Source organism: Lactuca serriola, chromosome 1 (genome assembly GCF_051521515.1).
Source record: "Lactuca serriola cultivar US96UC23 chromosome 1, Lser_US96UC23_V15, whole genome shotgun sequence".
NCBI lineage: Eukaryota > Viridiplantae > Streptophyta > Magnoliopsida > Asterales > Asteraceae > Lactuca > Lactuca serriola.
The window spans coordinates 60,881,549-60,904,545 of NC_136408.1; the positions used below are offsets into that span (position 1 = coordinate 60,881,549).

General features: G+C 33.5%; 1 long non-coding RNA gene across 2 annotated transcripts; it reads left to right on the forward strand.

Moving 5' to 3' along the window:
- The first annotated feature begins 18,411 nt into the window (after window positions 1-18,411).
- On the forward strand, window positions 18,412-19,932 carry LOC145089650 (uncharacterized). Of its 2 annotated transcripts, XR_013701398.1 has the most exons (5): window positions 18,412-18,516; window positions 18,918-18,931; window positions 19,063-19,170; window positions 19,244-19,599; window positions 19,673-19,932. It is a non-coding gene; the product is annotated as an uncharacterized LOC145089650 (long non-coding RNA). The 2 variants fall into 2 exon arrangements; XR_013701397.1 differs by having other exon boundaries at window positions 19,244-19,932.
- The last annotated feature ends 3,065 nt before the right edge of the window (window positions 19,933-22,997 follow it).

Here is a 22,997-nt window from a genome sequence, read left to right on the forward strand (position 1 = left end):
TCACTTTTATCCCGAAGGTAAAAGGAATGGATAAACTTCGACTCATATGGCTTGTTCTACTACTTGTTGAATCATACACAAAGGCACGTTTCATAGCACCGAGTTACCAAATGCGTTTTCGTGCAATCAATGTACAACCAACTCATAGTAACAACTCATATCTCTATGTTTGAAGAATATAAGATATTATCGTCTCATGATCACTCGTGATAAAATCCATGAAGTGATTCCAATGAGCGCGGGTTGAATCCAATACTCAGAACTTATGAGCACTCATGAGTGTTGTAGCCCTTTGTCCAACACCTTAGACCTCTACAAGCCAACCCATGATAGTCTTAATTCATATCTACTTCCAACATATGGCCGACTGTGGATGGTTTGAATAACTTAGTCATTCCGGAAGAATAACCTAGTTTATTCGGGAAGTCAAAACATGCAAAGTGAAACACAATAATAATTGAATCCAATATGGTCTCAGAACTTATGAATATAAATAAAACACCTTTTATTTATCACCATATGATTACACATTATTCATTGTATACTGTTTCAGCTATCAACTTTATTCTTGATTTTAAAACAATACCTGTCCCATGCTCCAAGCATGTACACTATGTTTTCTAAACACTAGTCATGCCATACACCAAGTATGCATACTATGTTTTTCTATGATCTTTACTTTGTGAACTAGATCAATTGAACCTAACTCCAATGATCCTCTTTCCACAATCCCAAATCCTTACTACAAATGCAAGAATTCCAAATTCATGCCATTTACTGAAATCTGTTAGATTCTAAACTTATATGCATTGATTCTCTCGTAATGATTATGCACAAAGTCATAAAGACTTGACAACAAATATTACAGAGCATTCCAAAGGAGATCAACTCCTTAGAAACATCCTTCTTGCATTAAGTTTCCTTAATCTTACACAGATTGAAATTTCTAACTTTGAAACATTTCCAGATTCCGTTTTGACTATCACTTCTGAACAAGAGTTGCCTCCTTATAGATTATGTCAATATGGTCCTTCCAGAATTATCACAATACTTCCAAATGTCCTTGAGCAACCAATCTTTGGTAAACCTTAGATTGTCCTCGACAATTGTTTAATCCCTTTAGTCATATCCAGTTCTAAACCTTTTCCCTTCTTAATGCCCCAGGCATTTGGAAAATTTTCGAAAGGATGAATATAGCACATGTAATCGATCCTATATCCGAAGCATATGGGACACGATTCATGATGTCTCACATAAAGACTAAACCAGTCTTTTGCTATAACATTTCCATTTCTATTTGCCAAGTTCTCATAATTCAGATTATGAAAAGGGATGCCGTAATCATAATCGAATTTTAGAACGCAAATAATGGACCCATATACAGAATTTCCTTATGTTGAGCCATTCCAACATGAAATTCATATATATATATATATATATATATATATATATATATATATATATATATATATATATATCCTTGACTAAATGATTAAAACCTCACGATCTAAGCTTATAGATTTGAGATGAAGTATAATTTCCTCTCCCTTAATTATAGCAAAACAACTCTTTCCCAATTGAAACTTTTGTTTTCTATAATTAACATTCCTAACTTGCAATACTTATCATAATTATCATGCTCCCACTAACATGATGATTATTAGCATAACACTTATGCTCCCACTAGCTTTGACATGTACTCAGAAATCAGCTGGACAGTCTGAAATCAATACTTCATTGACTTTCTTACCAAAGTTCAGATTTCTGATGCTAGATTGTTTTGATAAAACTTTATCAAAATCATACACCTTCCCTTAGATAGCACACTTGTGTATCTAAACAATTATGAAGAGGGATGTTGTACTCATAATAGTTAGACCTTTTTGCCACTTCTCACAAGTCCAGGTTAATGTGCCGGTAAACCACACACGCTCCACTAACGACTTTGAGAATGCAAATATCACAATTGCTATCTAGCTAAAATCTACTTAGTGAAAGTGTTTCCTCACCATCATTTTCATGAATCGGGGAGAAACCTTATGACACTTAGATTTAATGGTGTATGTGTTCTTATCCATGTGAATTGTCAAAACCATAGTCACAAGACAAGGATAATGATAAATCCAAACTCATATGGACTGAACTCAATCTTAACTTTTTGCCACCTGGCAGCTCAAGGACCTGCCATTGCTTCCAAGTTGTTGTGCAACACATTGAGAACTCTAAGAACTCATATGCAAAGCCAACTTTAACTGGAATGGGCACAAAATATGTCAACACGATAGGTTATAAACCTCAAGTCGTGTGCTAGTGAAGAACATTAGGTTTTATTCTTGATTAGTTCTTGAGACTTTCAAGACCTTTAAGACTCCCACTGTCCTCTTGACATATAAGACTTTCTTGTCAGATATTCAAGAGATAGTGTGGATTCTAATCAAGACAAACACTTCACACAATTGGCCTAAGTTGGTCTTTGTTTTATCCAAAACATCAAACCTTACCAATTTCAAATGTACAAGAGTAGAAAACTTTTACTCTTACATTTGACAAGTGTTTTAAACCTTCTTTGAGACATGTCACTCAAGTTACAATCTTGGAGTATGACTCTAAGACTTGTATTGGAATGAAGTATGACTCATCTTCTTGATTTAACCACTTCAACAATTCAAGTTCCTCTTCTTAGTCATAAGAATGCACTAAGATTTCCTTAGAGAACTAATTGTGCTATGGTTTCTTAATCATTAAGATGATCACAAAAAACTGATACTAAAGTACTCTCCCATCTTTTCAGATTTGAGAAACTTTTATCCTTCTGCCTTATTTGATTCTTCTTATTCGCTCTGCCATACATTGGAACCTTTTCCAATGTCTCAGAGTTACACTTAAGCTTGTAAGTATAACCATATTTACTAAGCTTTAGTAAATTATGACGAATAATCTTATCGATATTTTGTGGTGGACTTGACTAGTGCACAAGAATGTGTACTTGATCCCTTAGTCCTTCACTTGACTCACACATCCATGTGAATGAGTAATTAGTCTTAATTTTCCAATACTTGAAAGTTCTCATTCATCATGCTATACAACTTGCATGATTCCAAGTTTCTATCCAACTGAAACTTGGGTGATGAGAATCTTTCCTTATTTGGTAAATCTAGACATTACCACAAATGAAAGAATCAATTTCATATTTCCACTCTTGCTCTTAATGGAATCATATAAGCAACAATTTTTCCTCAAATGCCATTGTAAGGATAGTTTAAAATAAATAAAATCAAAAATTTTCTTTTATTTTAAAACTTCGCGGAAAAACTTATCCTTACAATCCATATGAAAACTTGTTGTTATCTATTCCTAGGCAATATCTCATAACTCCTAAGAAGTAGCTCAGGAATCCAATCTTCAAACTACGCGATAGAAATCCATCTACACGATCAGATTCAGCATATTCTTTCTTTAAGTTTCTTCACTTTTCTTTGATTCTTAAAACATCACCATGTGACCCAGTCACATCATGTATCAAGAATCTCAGAATAGAAACTTAACAGAGGTAGATAGTGGACTTTACCTGAAGTAGAGTCAAACTTATTGACTTTAACATCCTTAGGTAAATTTGGCAGCTTCGCAACCAATGCCCCTTCCTTTGGCAATATAAACATATGGACCCTTTGATAATGGTACACGAGACTATCACAGACTTAGCTTTTCTCTTTACCATTTGGTCAACCGAGTTGACTATGGCCAATCCCTTTCCACTGGGAAGAGAGAGCTTTACTAGATATCCAATGTCATCATTGTCAATGTCCATAAACTTTTAGGAAGTTGATCTTAGCAAATAGATAAGATCATTAAGGGTCTTGTCATAGTCTGTTTCATAGGTGTCCCAAAGGAACTCACTATTTGACTTAGAAAGTGATTGAACCACCAACTTTCTCAAGACTTTGACACCCAACTCTCCCGGCTTGTCAATATGTGACTACATCTCCGAGATGTGACCACACCTAGACCTTGCCTTGCCAATAGGGCTTGAGTGACCTTAAACTTTTCAAGAACTTGTGGGTTGGGGAGAATAATTTGAGGATGTGAAAGAAGTATGATTTCCATGCGACATCATCTTCATTAGGAAAGCTTGTTTCAAGAGATTTGGGACGATCATAAATGTCTAAACCAGACATCTTTTGGGAGATATTCAAGATAGTTGATTTAAAGTCCTTAATATGACACCCAATATGAAATATTAAGGCGAGGACCCAACAAACTATTTTATAACTTAGAAGAGGGATGCCGTAATCCAAGCTATAAAATATTTGAAGGTAGGTGAATGACGATTCACCAATTTCCACCAAGATAAACGAAATATATATTAAGTTTTTAATTGGATTTGAAACTCCTAGATCTTTTGAGATTCATTGAACTGTTCAATGGCATGTTTCAATCTCGAGTGTGCCCTTCAGGTTTTGTGACTGGGATGCCGAGGATCACAAAACAAGGTGTGAAGTAACCATGCAAATTACTTGGTACCCTTAAGTGTTTACCCCTCAATCGATGTGCCGGTTAACCACACACGCTCCATCAATACTATGATAAACATTAAGTTACCCTTTGCCTACCTTGTTAAATACGAGTTAGTGTGCCGGTTAACCACACACGCTCCACTAACCGACTTAAACAAAGTGCAAAGTGTAATTTCATGGATTAGCACCTTATTCACATTTTCCTAAGTAACTAAGATTGGGTATTATTAAGAGTTTAGTTACTTAGTATTTATCATTAATACTTTTAATGAAGGGAGAATTATAGTCCTGTCAAACCCGTTCGGCTAACGACCCTCCACCAGTCAAGCAAGCGGTGGGTGAGAGTGGACACCCATTAAGTTTCCATTTTATAGGCAACAACCTTATACCCACCTTAGAGACCAGCTTCGTGAATGAGGCGTACTAGCGGTAAGACTGACTTTACTCTTATACATATATATATATATATATATATATATATATATATATATATATATATATATATATATATATATATATATATATATATATTATTAACTTATAATATTATAAAGTATAAGGGTTTAATTTTAACTCTTTAAAATTCTAAGGGCTAACTTGGAATTAAAGTATTCATAAGTGAGAACTTTTCAAATTCCAAAACTTGAGGGCAAGTTTTGAAACTATCAAAACTTTTCTTATTCCATAACTTATGTGTTTAAAGTAGTTTTAATTAAAAAAACTCTTCAAGTTCCATAACTTGAGGACATGTTATGGAAGACTTTAAACTAATAAAAAAATTAACTTTTCTTTATTTTATAACTTATGGAATTAATTAAGGTTACACCTTTTTTTTATTTTATTAAATGAAGAGACTTTTGGTCCTCCATAACTTGAGGACAAGTTATGGAGTCATAAAACCATTTATTAGAACTAGACTCTTCATTTTTGTAACCTTTGCCAACTTTTATGAGTTTTATGATTCTTAAATATGACTTTTCATATAACTTGAGGACAAGTTACAAAAACACATTTTAGAATCAATTCTTAGATTAATTTGGATTGAAAACAACAATTTCACATAACTTCTATTAATCTAAGCAACTCATATAAACAAGATAATTCAAATCAGACTTTTCCATGTAATTAGAGTAACACTTTAAACTAATACAAAACATGAATCTATTGACAATTATCTTTAAAATTGGATTAGCATGAGCATTACCACATCAAAAACAAGTTTATAAGTCCAAAACATCTTTGGGTAATGTTCCTAGTCCAATTTCAGCCAAAAAAGTCGAATTTATGCTGTCTGGGGGTCCAACTCGTCGAGTGCATGAACCAACTCGGCGAGTTGGATCGATTTGACCACTTTTTAGGCATGGACTCGCCGAGTCTGGTGATCAGACAGCAACAATTTCGATTTTTTAAGCAGTTTTGCAAGTATAACAAGAAAACAAGCCTTGGCTCTGATACCACTGTTGGGTTTTGAGCATTCTAACACTCCTATGGTGTACATGCAACCCTATAAACCTTGGATCTATGTTTTCTCTATAATACATGCAAATAAGAACTTTCCAAGGCTTTAATCCTAACTAGCATATTATGAAGTTCTTATACTACAAAGTACTAGTTAGATGACATACCTTTTGATGTAGCTTGATGTCTTCAAGCTTTAAGAGCTTAGCCCCAATAGTGTGGAAGCCTCAAATGGAATCACAAATCACCAAAATACCTTGGAAGACTTTAGAGAATATGGATACTTGGTTCTCTCTAGTGAAATTGGCTAGCCCTTCTTAGTGTACCACACTAGTGCCAATTTCACCAACCAAGGACATCTTTATATAGTGTGGAGGATTAGGGTTAAACCCTAATACCCATGACCTTTCATTTCCTAGGATCCATGGGTTAAACACTCCATGGACTATCCATGAAAGCTTAGCCCAACCTAAATGAACTTGGCCCATTCGATATATATAAGAGTCCATATTTAATTAGTTCCTTTTGATCACTTAATTAATTATAAATTAATTCTTGATCAATACTAATTAAATAATATGATTCCATATTAATATATTAGATATTATAATATATTAATATTAATCATAAACATACTATTCTCAAAAGATTATCCATATAAATTATGTCGGTGAAGTGCAACCTAAATGGACCATGCCGGGTCGGGTCAAGTACATACCAAATATAGTTATGGACTTAGACATTAATCCAACAGCTAATTGAGTACCAAATCCACTTCATAAAATCTTCACTGTGAATCGGTGCTAATGTTTGCAAGCTTTCGTAGTCAACTGTTTATTCACAGTCTGTTTTATTGATACGAATCAATGCGAACGTTCATAGTAGTTCGCAGAGCACTGTTCATTCGTGGATTGGTATTTCATATATCATTTTGTACATTTTGTATATCTTTTCTTATCTCTATTTTCAATTTGTATATTTTATTTTTTTACTTAATTTAATTTTTTTATTTTTAGAAAATCTCCAAAAGCAAAATTAATTTATTTGTTTTATTTTTTGTTTTTTAGAAAAATTAAAATCACAAAATATTTTTAACTTGTGTCTATTTTTATTTTTTTTAAATACTTTTATTTGTTTCCAAAAACTATAGATTCACACCAAAATCATAGAAGAAGTTGTTCACAAGACTTATCAACTCGTGTGATGGGTCAGGTATAAATCTCGTTAGTTATGTATTAGCTAAGTGTTCCTAGAAGCATGTTGTTGCATGTTGACCAAAGTCTCAACGACTCAACTGTGAAGCCTTAATGAGCTAATACTACCAATCGGTTCTTCCAAATTAGGCTACGAATTCACATTAGTCATGAGCTACCTTACTCTTATCACAACAAGTTAATAGTTTTCTGCATGGTCATTTTCGCATTGCAGAGGTACTTTCACTTTCTCGTAACCATCTACTCTCTTCTCCATCATTTTCACATCCATACACGGAACCCTTGAGACTCTCAAGAATTACTACTGAGGTTTATGGTTACACAAACATTTGTGTTAATGATCTTAGTTTCATTCTACCACGAACTGAGTGAAACCCAAAATTCCATTCCTTCTTCGTGGTCAGTACAAAGAAATCTCTTTTCTTTTGAGCGATCCTAATGAAGTGTTCTCGTCCCAAGACATTTCTTCCAATGGGTCCAGTTTAATTTTTTTTTTTTGAGATTTCAATATTTTTCCAATTCACTTAAATACATTCCAAGCCTACTCGTTCAACTGACTACACTGATCACACGGGTACCTTTTCCAACTTTCGCACTTATTTCACGTTCGTAGTTTGGATGAAGGATGAACCACCTTGATAAGCCTTATTAAAAGATGCCTTTCAATGTTTCTCATCAAACATTTGATCGTATTAAACAGGAAACCACATAGCAACTTCTTAGTCTCTCTTGACTATGAAGGAAGAGATCTTTGCCTGTGATCCATAGATTTATGTCTCTAGTTAGACATCACAACATCCCACAGATAAACTTTGTTTTATTAATTTTTCTTTGACACTCTTGCACGAAGATCCTAGTGATTTTCCAAAAGTCTTGTTCGTGGTTACAAATAAATTTTAGGTTCGCAGTTGAATTCAACTTGCTTTCTTTACTACGAAAGGAGATGAGCTGACGCGACAAGTTTTAAAAGATAATAATTCGGCAGCTCCAAAGTTCAAACGAATGAAAACCCCAAAGCTCCAATTAAACCTCCTGTCATCAAGCAAGAACCAAAGAGAAAAGAAAAGTTATTCATTGAAGAACCCATTATTGATGATAATGAAGCCAAAGAGCCTGATGAAGCTGAGCTCAAAAGGAGGAAGGCTCACGAGGCAGAGATTGATGAACATGCTTGCATCATCGGAGAGGTGGAAGAGAAAGAAAGAGCTAAAAAGGAAGATCATGCCACTCTTAAAAGAAAAATGATATTATTTCCTAAGTGGACCCTGAAGCTCATGCAAAACCAAGCCGTAGATATGCCAAGCCAGTATTGGTTGGATCCAATTGCTTCTTTTGAGATCCACTCGTATTTACTGTTAGGTTTATTGTATATAAGGTGCATGCATGCTACGTATTCTAGTTAACTCTCATAATTATCTTTGTAACCCTACTTTACACCTCTACAGAAGCAATTCTTCATCGAGTTCTTCTGAGGCGTGACTATTAATCATTCAGCACCAGTTTGATCATATAGTGTTCTTGTTTAACTGTTTTAATCTATTCAATTATTAAGGATTTATTCTTATCAGTGTCTATAGTGTGTGAATTACAAGTGTATTTATAGTCTAGAATAAGCAACAATAAGTCTGATATTTTCGGGATCCTCTTGAATGAGTATATGCATGTTGTTTGACTTGGTATTCCTGGGTCTTAATCTTGGTTGAAGCAATTATTCGTTAAGAATGAGTCTTATATTGACCATTTCTACACATGTGAGAAAAAGAAATTGAAATATATCCGTTAAAAGTGTTAGGAAATTAGAACGATAATGATCAGGATCCTGAGGTATGTTTAAGGATCGTGAGGCTTCGTTAACATCAAGGATCCTGAATATGGTTATGGGATCCTACCCTTAACAATTGGTATGGTTCTTATTTTGTTAGTAGCTTTTAAATTGGAGCAAGAGTACAACTGGCTATCTCATTATTTGATTGTGTGTGACCATGTTTTTGTATGATTTTGCATTGGCAGCAACTTGTATTATGAAAGGAATTAAGTGTTATAGAAAGGTATGTTGATTAGGGTTACTGCAAGTCGGTGGGTCGATGGATGAGTACCTTTAAGCCACTGTGGTGTTGGTCGTAAGTCTTCATTCCAGTGATGGAATGATGGCAAGATCGGCGTAGTACTATGAGCTTATCATTTAGTGGTTAGAAGGTGTCACGATGTATCATGAACAAGTGGTTGTATGATTCATTTGGGTAGGATCTAGTAGTCATTTGATTGAGACTCTTAGTTCTCAGATTGTTAGTCTTATTGGCATGTTCGGGTGTTAGTGCATTGATTTGGAGTCAGGTGAGTTAGTGACCAACTGGTTTGGATCATGTAGGTAGTAAAGATTTGTTGAGAGTATTAGTTGTGCATAAGAAGTATCTTGCTAAATGTTTTCATTTTTAGTTCTCTGCTTGCTTGTCGGATTTCATTAAGAGTTAGTTACCGGAGATGGGTAATGGATCTGAAACTTCGGGTCATGAAGTTAGTTGACAATGAGATAATGACTTGTCAGGAAGTCAAGTGTGTGTGTTTCAGGTTTTTGGGCTTGATTTCCAGATGTGGGATTGGTTGAAATTAATGATCAAGATGTTCTAAGTATTCATTCTGTATGTTTGATGGTGTTCCTTGTCATAGAATATGGTAGGTATGTCGAATGGATGATCATCAATCTTAGGGTATGATTTCTAGAGTTTAGACTAATTGGTTCCTAGTTATGGGGAGTTTATTGATGGAATTAGTTTGTAATTCTAGTTTTTTAAGAAGTTTACTGCTTTGAGTGGTTGTCGTTGTGATCTGGGTTTTATAGTTTGGGAGAGAAAATAGTGGTTGCAATTGAGTATTTGGAAGTTATTGGGTTGTTTGTTGGCAGTCGTGGGTTTTCGAGTGGCCTCTCGAGTCTTCTTTATAAGTTTCCTTGATTTTGAAGTGGTTACAGAAAGCTTATGGAGTATGTTGCGTTGTCTTCAGAGATCCTAACCAAGATGGATTTCGAGGATGAAATCCAGTTTAAGTGGGGGAGAGTTGGAACATCCTGTTTCGAGAAGTTTCTTATTTTAGGATTGTGCACAATAAATGGATCAATTAAAGGCCTTGGACTTCAAGGGAATAGGGTTTCGACCCTATTCAATGTTGATACTATTGGTTATGTGATCTAATCCCTTGGTTTCTATTTTGGAGTCAAAGGGTAAAATGGGAAAAGTGATGTTTCAGACTTCTTTCATGAATTATGGATTTTAGTTAGAAATGTGTTAAGCCACAATTAACTAGATAGAAGTGTGGTGCTCGTCAATACCTTTCCTTGGATATAAAGATCGCCAAAAACGGAGTTGAAACGAAAAAGTTATGGTTGTTTGAAGTTGAGGTGGATTTGAGTGAAAACCGTCGCCACATAGTGGGGATCAGAGCCCATGGCGTGGTAGTCACCATGGAACGGCGAGGCATGGCCATGACACAACGATCATTCGTTCCCAAGCCCATGATTTTTAGGGTTTTCAATGTATTTAGAGCATAAGGTTTTGACTTTTGGCCATTTTATCAGCCTTCATCACCTCTAGAACTCCATGGGAGAAACCATAGCCTCCACCTTCAAGATTTGAGCTTCTTTTCTCTCTTATCTCCTATCTTGGATTTTTTTATGTTATTTTGAATAAGTTTAAAGATCAAGAAGGTTCTTTTGATTTCAAAGAATGATTCTTCAAGTTTGGATCCATTCAAGTCCCTACATTTCTTGACTATTGTAAGTATAAAGTTCCAACCTCGCTCTTTAGTTCTTTAGATCTTGTCTTTTGGGGTTTTTGGAACTTTTGGCACTTTTGATCCATTTTATGGGTGATCTTGGAGTTGGGTGGACTCCAACAACTTTTGATTAGATTAGAATGCTTCTTGGACCTCATGGACTAGGAATGTTGTCATCTTTTGACTTCCTTTATAACCATGTAAGTTATCTTGGTCCTTTAGGTTATGTTGGTGTATTAAAGTTTATATATTGGAAACTTGGGATATTTTGATGGATAAAGTTGGAAACTTTACCCATCTAAATATCATGTTGATTTTAATCTGAAGGTTGGAGACTTAGACTTAAAGGATCAAGTTAAGAAATATGCATTTTTGGGTCGATTTGAGGCTTAAAGTCTATATCTTATTGGTTTGGACCTTCCTAATGGATAAAGTTAGAAACTTTATCCATTAAGACCTTGGAAAGGATCAGATCTAAGCTTTGGAGCTCTTGAAATCCGAAGAAAATGGATTAAGCTCATTTGAGTTGTTTAGGCCAGTCCCCACGGCATGGCCTTAGACTGCCACGATGTAGCGATAGGGGAATCATCGACTATTTTGGCATTTTGTGCCCACGACGTGGGCAAGGATGGCCATGACATGGAGGGTTGTTGTGGGAAATTTTTACCTTAACTTTAATTGTTGACTTTTGACCAATTTGACATATGGTCAAACTTGGGTAGAATTGAGTATTTGACTAAGGATTGGTTTTGGTTTGGCTTTAGGAAGCTTGGGTTGGTTGTTCTGTTATTGAGGTGGCGGTTGAGCTTTTGATGAGTAGTTCAGGTGAGTTTTCCTCACTGTACTTTTTGGTCAAATGCACCAATGTTAGCCCACTAGGTTATGTATACTGGTATATAGGTTGATGTTTCGCTGGTTATATGTCAGACTGGTAGATCTGTATGATTACTTGTGTTTGTTGGTTATATATTAGACTTCTAAATCTTTATGATTACATATATACATGTTGGTTATTGATTGTTATCGTATATGTTGACATGTTACCATTTTATTATGTTGAGGTGGTCCTGCTTTGTGCTAAAGGCCAAAATACCTGGGGCAGTCCGAATAGGTTGTAGGCCCTACGAGGCAGTCCAGTCAGGTCGAAGGCCTGGAGGGCGATCTGGATAAGCTGTAGGCCCTACGAGGCGGTCTAGTCAGGACGAAGGCCCGAAGAATGGTCCAAATAGGATGTAGGCCCTGCGAGGCGGTGCAGTCAGACTGAAGGCTTATGTATGCATGTTGTTATCTGCTTGGGTGTGTGAGGTACTTTGGGGGAACTTACTAAGCTTTGGATTATAGTTTAATTTAATGTTTTTAGGTACATCAAATGATCGGGGCAAGGAAAAGGCGTGATTGTGCACATCATCCTTGGAAATTTTATTGATAAATGATTTTAGGATATTTTGATTAACGATTATGGTTTTTAGAACAATGTTTTGAATGATTTATGGATTATCAAAATGGTTTTGAAAATGAAAATTTTTACTGTGATTTTTGGGATGTTACATGGTTTGCCGATAGTAAATATAGAGAAGGCTTTGTATTGCTAAAATATTAGTGATAGTGGATTTGAAGCAGCTATGATAGTCCTGTGTTTTTTACTCTCACTTTGAGGGGATTCAACAGTAAAATTTTGGTGTCTCATATTGACCGGTTACTTATTGTTTTGGGTTGATTATAATGTTTATACAAATTGCAATACGGCTGCTTTTTCTTATCAATCTCTTAGATCATCACTCCATCAAGTACTTACTGGATGAATCCGTATTTGAAGTACACCACAACTTCATTCACACACATCTCGAATCTAAAATTATATAATACTTTCTATGCTTCAGGATCTCATAATCGTTAACATTCTATTATACATCAATTTTCTTTCTCACTTATAGCTAAAACCTTTTTGGATTTTAAAGATGCTGTCTAAAGAAAAATATGGTGTATCGCTTCAATTGTTTATTTATTAGTTATATCTTTGCTTCAAAATCTAACATCTTTCTATATATATTTTTATATCCCATTGTGTAATATTTTTGGCATGGGTCACTTTAGAAGACAGTTGGGTTCATGAGATCTTCAAATTTGTCTAGATTCTCTTATATATGTAGACTTACAATAGCCAGATCCCAAATTAATTTTGCTAATATGAAAGTGTTACAAAATGTTCACTGTCATGTAACTTATGCAAGTGTTGTAGTACAACTATGAATTTAGCGTCTATCTATTTCTAAAGAAAGATGGATGTTTTACAAGTTTACAATGGGTGTAGTGTTAGTGGATCTTTTCTAGAAATATGTCGAGGGGTTGGTGAACAAGTATGGAATAGAACACAAGAAAAGTAAGTAAAATTAAGTTTAGAAAAAGAAGCAAAGTAGTAATGGTGCAAGTGATGTTAATGAGTTTTTTCTGTTTATAGCAATGTATTTAAACAAAAATTATTGTTTAAACTCTAGCCGCAACAAGCAGGCTTGAAACCCTCATTTTACCTTTTTCACTTTTCATTGATGATTTTGTAACACCAAGTTCCAGGTATAATTACTTTTGTGGTTATGGGTATTTAAGGATTATATGAACGTCTTTGCGTGGTGTCCAAGTCGTTGTGATGATAGCACCACGACGTGGCGACACCCGATGAAACGTGCATATATTTTAGGTGCCATAATGTGGCAAGATATTGGTCATGGTGTGGCACCACCTAAATGTAAAATCCTAATTTTTCGGGCCTTAAGCCCTATTTAAGGGATATGATGGCTAGGGTTTGCATACCCCCAACCTCCATCACCTCCCTATCACTCCAAGCAAACCACAACCCTCATTGTTAAGTTTTTGAAGCTTTTATGGTGATTTTGGTGTTTTTGAAGGAGAAGAAGTTGTCCACCAAGTGTAAATCCAACAATCATGCTCCTCCTCCACATTCTAGCTCATATTATAGACCATTGTGAGCCTTCAAGATTCATTCTTTATGTGTTATGCTTCTATATCTAGGCTTTTTTTGCTTTGCTCTACATGTTTGAGTTAGTTGGTGTCGTTGGATTCCATAAAGTTGGCAATCTTATGGATGCTTAAGGTCCCCTTGTGGTTATATGTTCCAGATCTGAAGTTTGATTGAGTTTTGATTCAGTGCATGAGGTTTTGACCTCATTTTCATCATTTTGACCTAGTTAGAGTTCAAGACATGCATTGGACATGCAAGTCAATAAAGCATCATTTTTTATGACTCATTGGGTGTGAGAAAGCCTTCTAGAAAGTATGAATATGTATCTTGAAGGATTAAGAGCTTAATGCATTAAGCTGGTCAGAACAGTTCCCACGACATAGAGGTTTAGCTTCCCCGTCGTGGCGTTGGGTGGTCTTCGCAACTGTTTTGTCGTGAGATCACCACGACGTGACAAATGCTTGGTCACGACGTGGTGACTGACTAATGTACTTTTGACCGTTGATCTTTGACTTTTTGACTAATATGACTTTTGGTCAACTTGAAGGTTTTTGTGGTTACGAGTATAGGATTGGTCCCTGATTGTTGTATATGTGACTTGTAGAACCAATTATTGGGTTGTGTGAGATGTATTGTTATCTACTAGACTACAAGGTGAGTTTTTTCACTATACTTTGTGTTGCAGTATGTATCCTTATGTGTAGGATGTTGGTATGTTGTAGTAATTTATTAGATTAGTAGATATGTATGATTACCTGTGTTTGCTGGTTATTGTTTATTTGTTTGCATATGTCGACATATTGTGGTTGGGTTGGGCGGTCCTACTTTGAGCTATAGGCTAAGATACCCGTGCGGTCCAGGTGTACTGTAGGGCTTGCGAGGTGGTCCAGTCAAACTATAGGCCAAATGGAGCGGTTCAGCTATATTGTAGGCCTTTGGAGGTGGTCAAGTTAGACTGTAAGCTCAGTAGAGCGGTCCAAGCATCCTGTAGGCCTTGCGAGGCGTTCTAGGTAGACTGAAGTCCCATGTGTGCATGCATTGTATATGTATTATTGTGTCGGGTATTTTGGGGAAACTCACTAAACTTTGGCTTATAGTTGTGAATTAAATGTTTCAGGTACCTCAAAAGATCAGAGAAAAATAAATGCGTGATCGTAATCATCCTACTGACTTGTGTTTTGAGAGATGATATTGATACTCTGATTTTTATGGTTTTGTTTTGAAACAATGATTGGTTACTTTATGGATTTCATGAAAATGTCTTTTTAAAAATGAAAAAATTTGACTATGGTTTTTGGAAAGTTACAGATTATCATTTGATATCATCTTCTTTTTCTTTTAGAAACGCTAAGTCATATATTTACCATTCTACTCTTAAATCTATAATTTTAGTTCCATATGATATTTGAAGTCCCGATCCGTGACTGAGATGCGTATACCCATCAACTTATATAACTACTAAATCACATGCCCTTTGGTCTCGTATGTCTTAAGCAATTAATAAAATAGAACCTTTTATTCAAGTACTCAAATCATTTGACCGTAAAAGGATCTTTGATAATTGTTCCATCATTAATATTATACTTAGTTTTGCATTTATAGTCAATAGAGGTTGTCATTCTAATTTTTATGATTTTATCCATCATTAAAATTTTCAATTTGATTTATATTTAATTAAAATACGGATCAAATAGACTTATTTTCATTTAAATAGGTGATAATTGTTCAATGATATTGGACATTTATAAGTTATAACAGCATTAGTAGATTGTGGGATCTTGACATCCGTGCATCTAACTCCACATTATATTAGATTTTGAGATCGAATACTTCGAATCTAAAGGCGGATCAAAGGAAATGCTTTCAATGGAGTGATCATGACTTTATTTTTGTGATTTAGGAGTTTCACAAATACCAGAGCTTTTTGATAGTACGGTTTCCCAATCGTTTTTTAAATTTTATCATAGACTAAATAAATGTAAGATAAATTGGATTGATCAGTTTCACAATCATATATTTTACCTATTTCCACTTTATAATTTTGTTTTTTACATGTTTATTGCTCGTTGGTTAATACTTTCTGCCGTAAAAAGGAGAAGATAAAATCGTCGCCTATCAATGTTTTAAAAACCGGTTTTTTAGTTGAACTGTTATGGTGACCGGTTCACGGTTTAACCGGTTCGACCGCTGGATGAACCGGTTTTTATATTTTTCATGTTTTTTTCTATTATCCTACACATACGTATATATAGAAATTATGTTCAAACATTAAAAATACACAAAAAAATAAGTTGTAGATGAATACAAATACATTAAAATAACACATAATCATAAGTTTTAGTGTTTTATATCAATCCATATACGTCAAAAAGAAAATAAAGTATAATACCGAAGTGAAATATAGTTTTTGATGAATACAAACACATCAAAAGAATTTATAACATTTGTCATATGTTTTTATTTAGAGAAAAATAAATAGATTTGAAAAAAATCACCAAAGTTTATTATATAAATGGTTCTTTTTCATGTGTTTTTATTCAGTTTAACCGGTTCAACCGGTTTATTATGAGCGGTTCAACCGGTTTTTTCCAAAAACCGGCCGGTTTAATACGGTTTAGAAATCAATGTAAAACCGGTAATAGTTAAACCGCTCCCTTTCCCGGTTCCCGGTCCAACCGGTTCGACCGGCCGGTTCAAACCGGTTTTTAAAACATTGTCGCCTATACGCTTTGATTATAGCTTTGACTACGACATTTTCAAACTCGAGATAACGACTCTAAAAGCTCAACATAAATAACTTAGTTTTATTTATAGCATTTAAAAAGACAACAAAACTTTCAAAATCATTTACAAATCCATCGACAATGACACACTAGCGCATTCTTACATTCCCCTATGGAGAAATTTCCCTTCCAATGGCGACAATACGCACGACAATCTCGGACATTACAACCGTTTGGCCATACCAGGTAGTCGTCACAAAACTTAATTACTATCTTTGACTCTGCATTCTCATCACCTAATACAAGGAAATATACATAATTTGTGTTTTAACAAATATATTAAAGTGAAAAAATTATATATAAAGCTTATACAAAGTACCTGTTGTTGGTGTCGCTGTTGCAATTGCCGCTGTGATAAGTAATAGAAATGTACCATACCTTTTAATAAGCATTTTGTATTTTGATTTCTCTATGTTGAACAATGAGTAAAAGCAATCGTCCACAATTTGTGTTTTTATAATTTATTTAGAGCAAAATTTATTAACGGTTACTTTATATTTTCAATAATTTATTAATAAAGTATATAAAAAAGTTATAAGTGTTGAAAATTGCGTAAGTTAAGTGAATGTGAATATAATAATATGAATATAATATAACAGTAGTTGTGAGACTCGTGTAATATATAGGTTGATTAAAACAAAATAGTTATATATAAATGTCTAAACTCTAAATATTTTTAAAATAAAAATTCAAAAAAAATACAACCGGAATGATAAATGAATAAGTATTTCAATTAAGTAATAAGAGAAAATTGTCATCTAACATACATGATAGGTTAGATAATATATTCGTTGAATTCAACAGCATCAACTCAAGATTTGTCTTTAAATAAAAGTAAACATGGTTTATGATATAGTATTGCAATTTAATGTTGTAATTGTTTGTTTAGAAATTGTTTATCTATTGATTTTTCTTTTTAATTTCGATCATGATGGTTAATTGATAGATAAACCATTATTTGTTACTTAACGAAATGTAATTTTTTTCTATTAATTAATTAAAAACCATTTCCTTGGAAAAAATTGAAATATGATAAAAATAGTTTTTTGATACTTCTTATTTAATTTGATTTGTCGTTCTATTGTTATAACATTTAAACATTTTTACTTAGTTTTAAAAAATAGTATATATATATATATATATATATATATATAATTTATGTTTTGGATTTAACGTAATATTTGAAATAACAAATAAATATATTATAATAATCATTTTTAAAATCTACAAACAACAAATGAATATTTTATATTTAATAATATATTTTAAATTAATAAATTAGTTAGAACACCCACATAGATGCTCTTTCAATTTATTGTTGTAGTCCCAACTACAACTCATGTTTAAAGTGTTGCAAAAAAAACAAGTGGGGCATTTAATATTAAATTCATTAAAATATATATAGTAATTAAATATTAATAAATATGGAGCATTATGTCTTTACAAGGGTTGCAAATATAACAAGAAGTAAATGTATATAACAAGAAGTAAATGTATGTGGCATCCAATATGAAACAATCGACATCTCTAAATATTATTAAAAGAGAACCTTAAAATCTAAATTGAAGAAATCAGGACCATTCATTTTATTTCACTTCTATTTTTCCACCATTGGATCATTATTGATGACATCATCATCCAATAAACAAGCGCCTCAAATTGCAACTTAACTCTTACGTTTCATACCCAATTTCATTCGTCACTTTTCTCTGCACATAATCAACGATCGTCAAAGGCTCTAAAAGCATATATTCTATGTCTCTCCTTTATCTCTTGAGTCTGTCAATACCACCTACAAGAAGGTAAGTGATTATCCTTTCTGATCTCTGTTTTTTGTTTTCAATCATAGATACACATCGAGGTGTTGAATTTTTTTTGGTGTTTTGAGTATGTCAATACCGATTTCCATCTCTTTTGTTCTAAACCTTAATCCATTCCTTCAATCTATACCAAAAACGTAACCCTATCGAATCAATCCTATGTGTTATCATCAAATCGATACCAGAAATCGGTACCTCCATCTCTTTTCTGTAAGGACATCTACGCTCTGTGAAACTGATTCTCCTCTCCCTTTTGAATTCCCTAGATTTGTATGAATGGAAATACTTTGTGCATTACCTTGTAAGTTTGATACAATCTTTTTAGATCAGCTTGTTTTCATATGACCACATTAAGTAATTAACTACTTTCTTTCTGTTTTCAGGGTTGGAATAAAAAGTGAGTAAGCTTTTCCTTTTCCTTTTCCATATTTATATTATATCTACTATGCATTTTATTTAGAGATAGTGTGTATAAACTATAAAGTTTGTCTTTTTAACCTTGATAAAACTCCAATATCTTGATTACAGTTGGGATGAATGGGTTGGACTTGACAGATTATTGAGAAATTTTAAGTATTTATTTCTGTGTTACTTACGGTTGCCACTCCATACCTTGGTTCAAGAGGACGTAGACAGGTAATAATAATTTTAACAAGCAAGTGGGACAAAATCAGAATCCTGTGAATGATGATTATAACTGGTTGGATAGGTATCAGTTGCAATCATCAATGAAGCCAGGGGTACAACCAGTAAATTTCAGGACCCACTATATGAATGAATCCATTGCTACTACTTCAAGTTTTCCGTTTCCCGGGAAACAAGTTCAAGTTCAGTTTGAAGGCGCAAGGCAGCAAAACTGGCAGGAAACTGCCACTCTTGGAAGCTCAGACCATTGCGAAACACCTCTTCAACAACAGTATGTTCCTTTTCCCCGATTGGACCAACAAGGGGGGCAGTCTACATGGAAAGGCGATCAGTTTGTGTGATTTCTCTGAGCAGTGCATGATATTTTTTTTATTTTCTTACTACTATCACTTAAATTGTTAATAGGATTATATGGAAAAGGTAAATGGGTCATTTGGGTTGTTATTATTAATATGTTCTTAAGGTTTTATCTTATTATGGTTATTATTTACAGAGACTGTGAGTGGCTTTCCCAGTGGAGTCGGAAACAACCTGGTACTGTTGAGTTCTATATTTGTGGTTATTTGGGTTGGGGAGGGATGCGGTCCATATGATGTCAACATATCTATATCCATATCTGCCTAAAATTTGTATAAATGTCTCATTTGTGGCTTTGGTTTACATCTGGAGTTGAAAATGAAAATGAAAAGGGTGAAACATCTCAATGGAAGCGTATTATAATAAATCATACATATAAATGTTTTTTATATTCAACTTCTGCCATTCGCTCTAATGTTTCTCAGTATGTTAGAAATAATGTTGGTTTTTTGTTTTTGTTTTTTATTTTCAACAAATGATACATGAGAGAGGTATGTTTTTGCTTTTGTTTTTGTTGGATTTTGGACAAACTACTACAATTTCACATGATGTTTGTTGTTCGATAAATTTTTATTTGCTTAATATTAAAAGTAGGAAATGTAATTAATCGCTTGACACGTTCGTTTAAATATCATAATCATCATTACACATATATTAGTCAATTTCAACTTCGACCACAGTTGTATTCTCGTGTATATTTTTTATTTGTTGAAATATAGTTTAAACTTTTTTAATGAAGTAAATTGATAGGCCATGTTTTTATTGCAATCCACATTCTTACATGTTTTTATTTCAATCCACATTCTTACGAAAATTAAAAAAATAAGTTATACACAATATTATTTTGGGATAATGACTTGAAAGGGTAATGAACTTTCGACTTTATTCACATTTAGTCACTAAATTTTTTTTCGTTATCTATTTGCCACTAAACTATTGAAACTGTTCACATTTTACCCTTATGACCGGCTGTAACCGGTCATAATGGTAAAATGTGAACAGTTTTAATAGTTTAGTGGCAAATAGATAACGAAAAAAAGTTTAGTGACTAAATGTGAACAAAATCGAAAGTTCGTTTCCTTTAAAAAGTTCAATGGCTAAATGTGAACAAACTTCCTATTGTATTATATTTTAGCAAATTATTTATTTTTGTTTAATTGTAGCAACTTTTGTTGATGAAGAAATCTATGAAATAAAACAACAAAATATAACATCCGGATTTCCAGGTATCATAATTTAAGTATTTTTCTTTTGAGTTAAGAAGAGAGTCTCGACGAGTTGACGCCTCAACTTGTCGAGTAAGGTCGCGACTGATGACTCGGATTAATGAATGGACTCGACGAGTCTGCGCTGTTGGCAGAAACCCTAAATCTTTGGGCCCGAGCCATATTTAAAGGCACTTATAGCCTTCAATTGCGACTACCTTTCCCATAAGTGAGAACCCTAGCGAGCTTGAGTGTGTAGAGTGAGAGGAAGAGTTATCTTGAGCTTTTTGGTGTGATTTTGCAAGAAAGGAGAAGAGTTCCAGCAAGAGGGACCAAGGAAGGTTATTGTTCTGAGTTATTCAAGCAAGGAGCTTCATTCTGAGGTACAAAAATGAACCCATTTCCTTCCTTATTGTGTAGATTTCATTTTGGGGTTAGGGCTTGAATCACTTCAAACCCCTCTTGCAAGTTTGTGTTATAGATTTGGACCTTTCTAGGTCCAGAGAGCCGAGAATATGAAGCTTTAGTAGAGTAAACCTTGGGGTTTGAAGTTAGGAAGCATTTATGGGATTTTTATGGTATATATAGTTACTTTCATCTTACACATAGTTACGAAGTATTTTATATAAATTACGTGCTACGTGTACATATTATTTGAATACTTGTTGTCTATGCTGGATGGACGATTTTATACATGTTTTAAAAGATTTAAATGGTATATTTATTTTATATCTACAAATATGTTGCGGATGAAACATGGGTAGATGAAATAGTTGGTATGTGATGAAATAAAATGATGAGAGATAGGTGATGATAATTAGGTAAATAGATGATGATGAATAGGTGATGTAGGATGAAAGGAGATACCATAACCTTAACCGACAATGTGGCGATGTAGTCATCTACCAGAGTATAGATGGCGATCACGGACTATTCTAGACAACCCATGGAAACACCAACATGCCCATAATCTATAGGTGATGAATTACGAGTTCATGCGATGTTGTAACTACGTATTCATGCGATGATACTCTAACCCCTTACTATAAATTACGAGTTCAGACGATGTTGTAACTACGAATTCATGGGATGTCACAAATTCTGCATGTCAAACCAATGGTCGTAATTCACATTAGTGAGAATGGTTTATTTTTTTGTAAATCCAAAATCAGATTGGAAATTTTGATTTTTTATTTTGGAAGTCAACCCATTGGTTTTTTATTTCGGTTTCGGTTTTTTGTTTTTTTTTAAATATATTTTCAGGGTTTTTTTTTTTTTTTTTTATTTCATAGATTTCTTCATCAACAAATGTTGCTACAAATTAACAAAAATAAATAATTTGCTAAAACATAATACAAGAGGAAGTTTGTTCACATTTAGTCATTGAACTTTTTAGAGGGAAACGAACTTTCGATTTTGTTCATATTTAGTCAGTAAACTTTTTTTCGTTATCTATTTGCCACTAAACTATTGAAACTGTTCATATTTTACCCTTATGACCGGTAACAGCCGGTCATAAGGGTAAAATGTGAACAGTTTCAATAGTTCAATGACAAATAGATAACAAAAAAAAGTTTAGTGACTAAATGTGAAAAAAGTCGAAAGTTCGTTACCCTTTTAAGTCATTATCCCTATTATTTTAGGTTGGTATAATGGGTGTTACAAACAATTTATTTGTATCTTTTACCCATAATGTCAACACTTGCATTATGTATTTCTTATATAAACATCTTTACATCAACCATCAATCAACTAAACAAAAAAAAAGTTCAAAGGAGCAATAACCCATTTTGTTTGTTTAAATATAAATGTTCAAATCACATCTCGAATATAAAGTTAAAAAATGGTAATGTAAGATAACAAAAGTACATTTAGGGTACTATCTTTTTACACTATTATTTTGTTATATGGACATAAATTTATTCAAATGAAGATATACATAGAAAAATACAAAGTAAATACCTTATTTCTTGAATATCATGGAATCTATTTTTGCAATTAAATTTCACCTCTAAATATTATTAAAAGAGAACCCTTAATTCACCAATGAAGTAATCAGAGCCTTTGATTGTATTTCAATCATATGTTTTCCACCATTAGATCAAACTGATGACATCATCTTTCCCAAATAAAATTCAAATACAATTACATTTAATTATATTATCTTTAAATTCAACAATTATTTTTTCAATTAAAACATATCATTCTATTTATATAGAAGATATCAATTTCTATAATTAATATTGTTTCTAATTT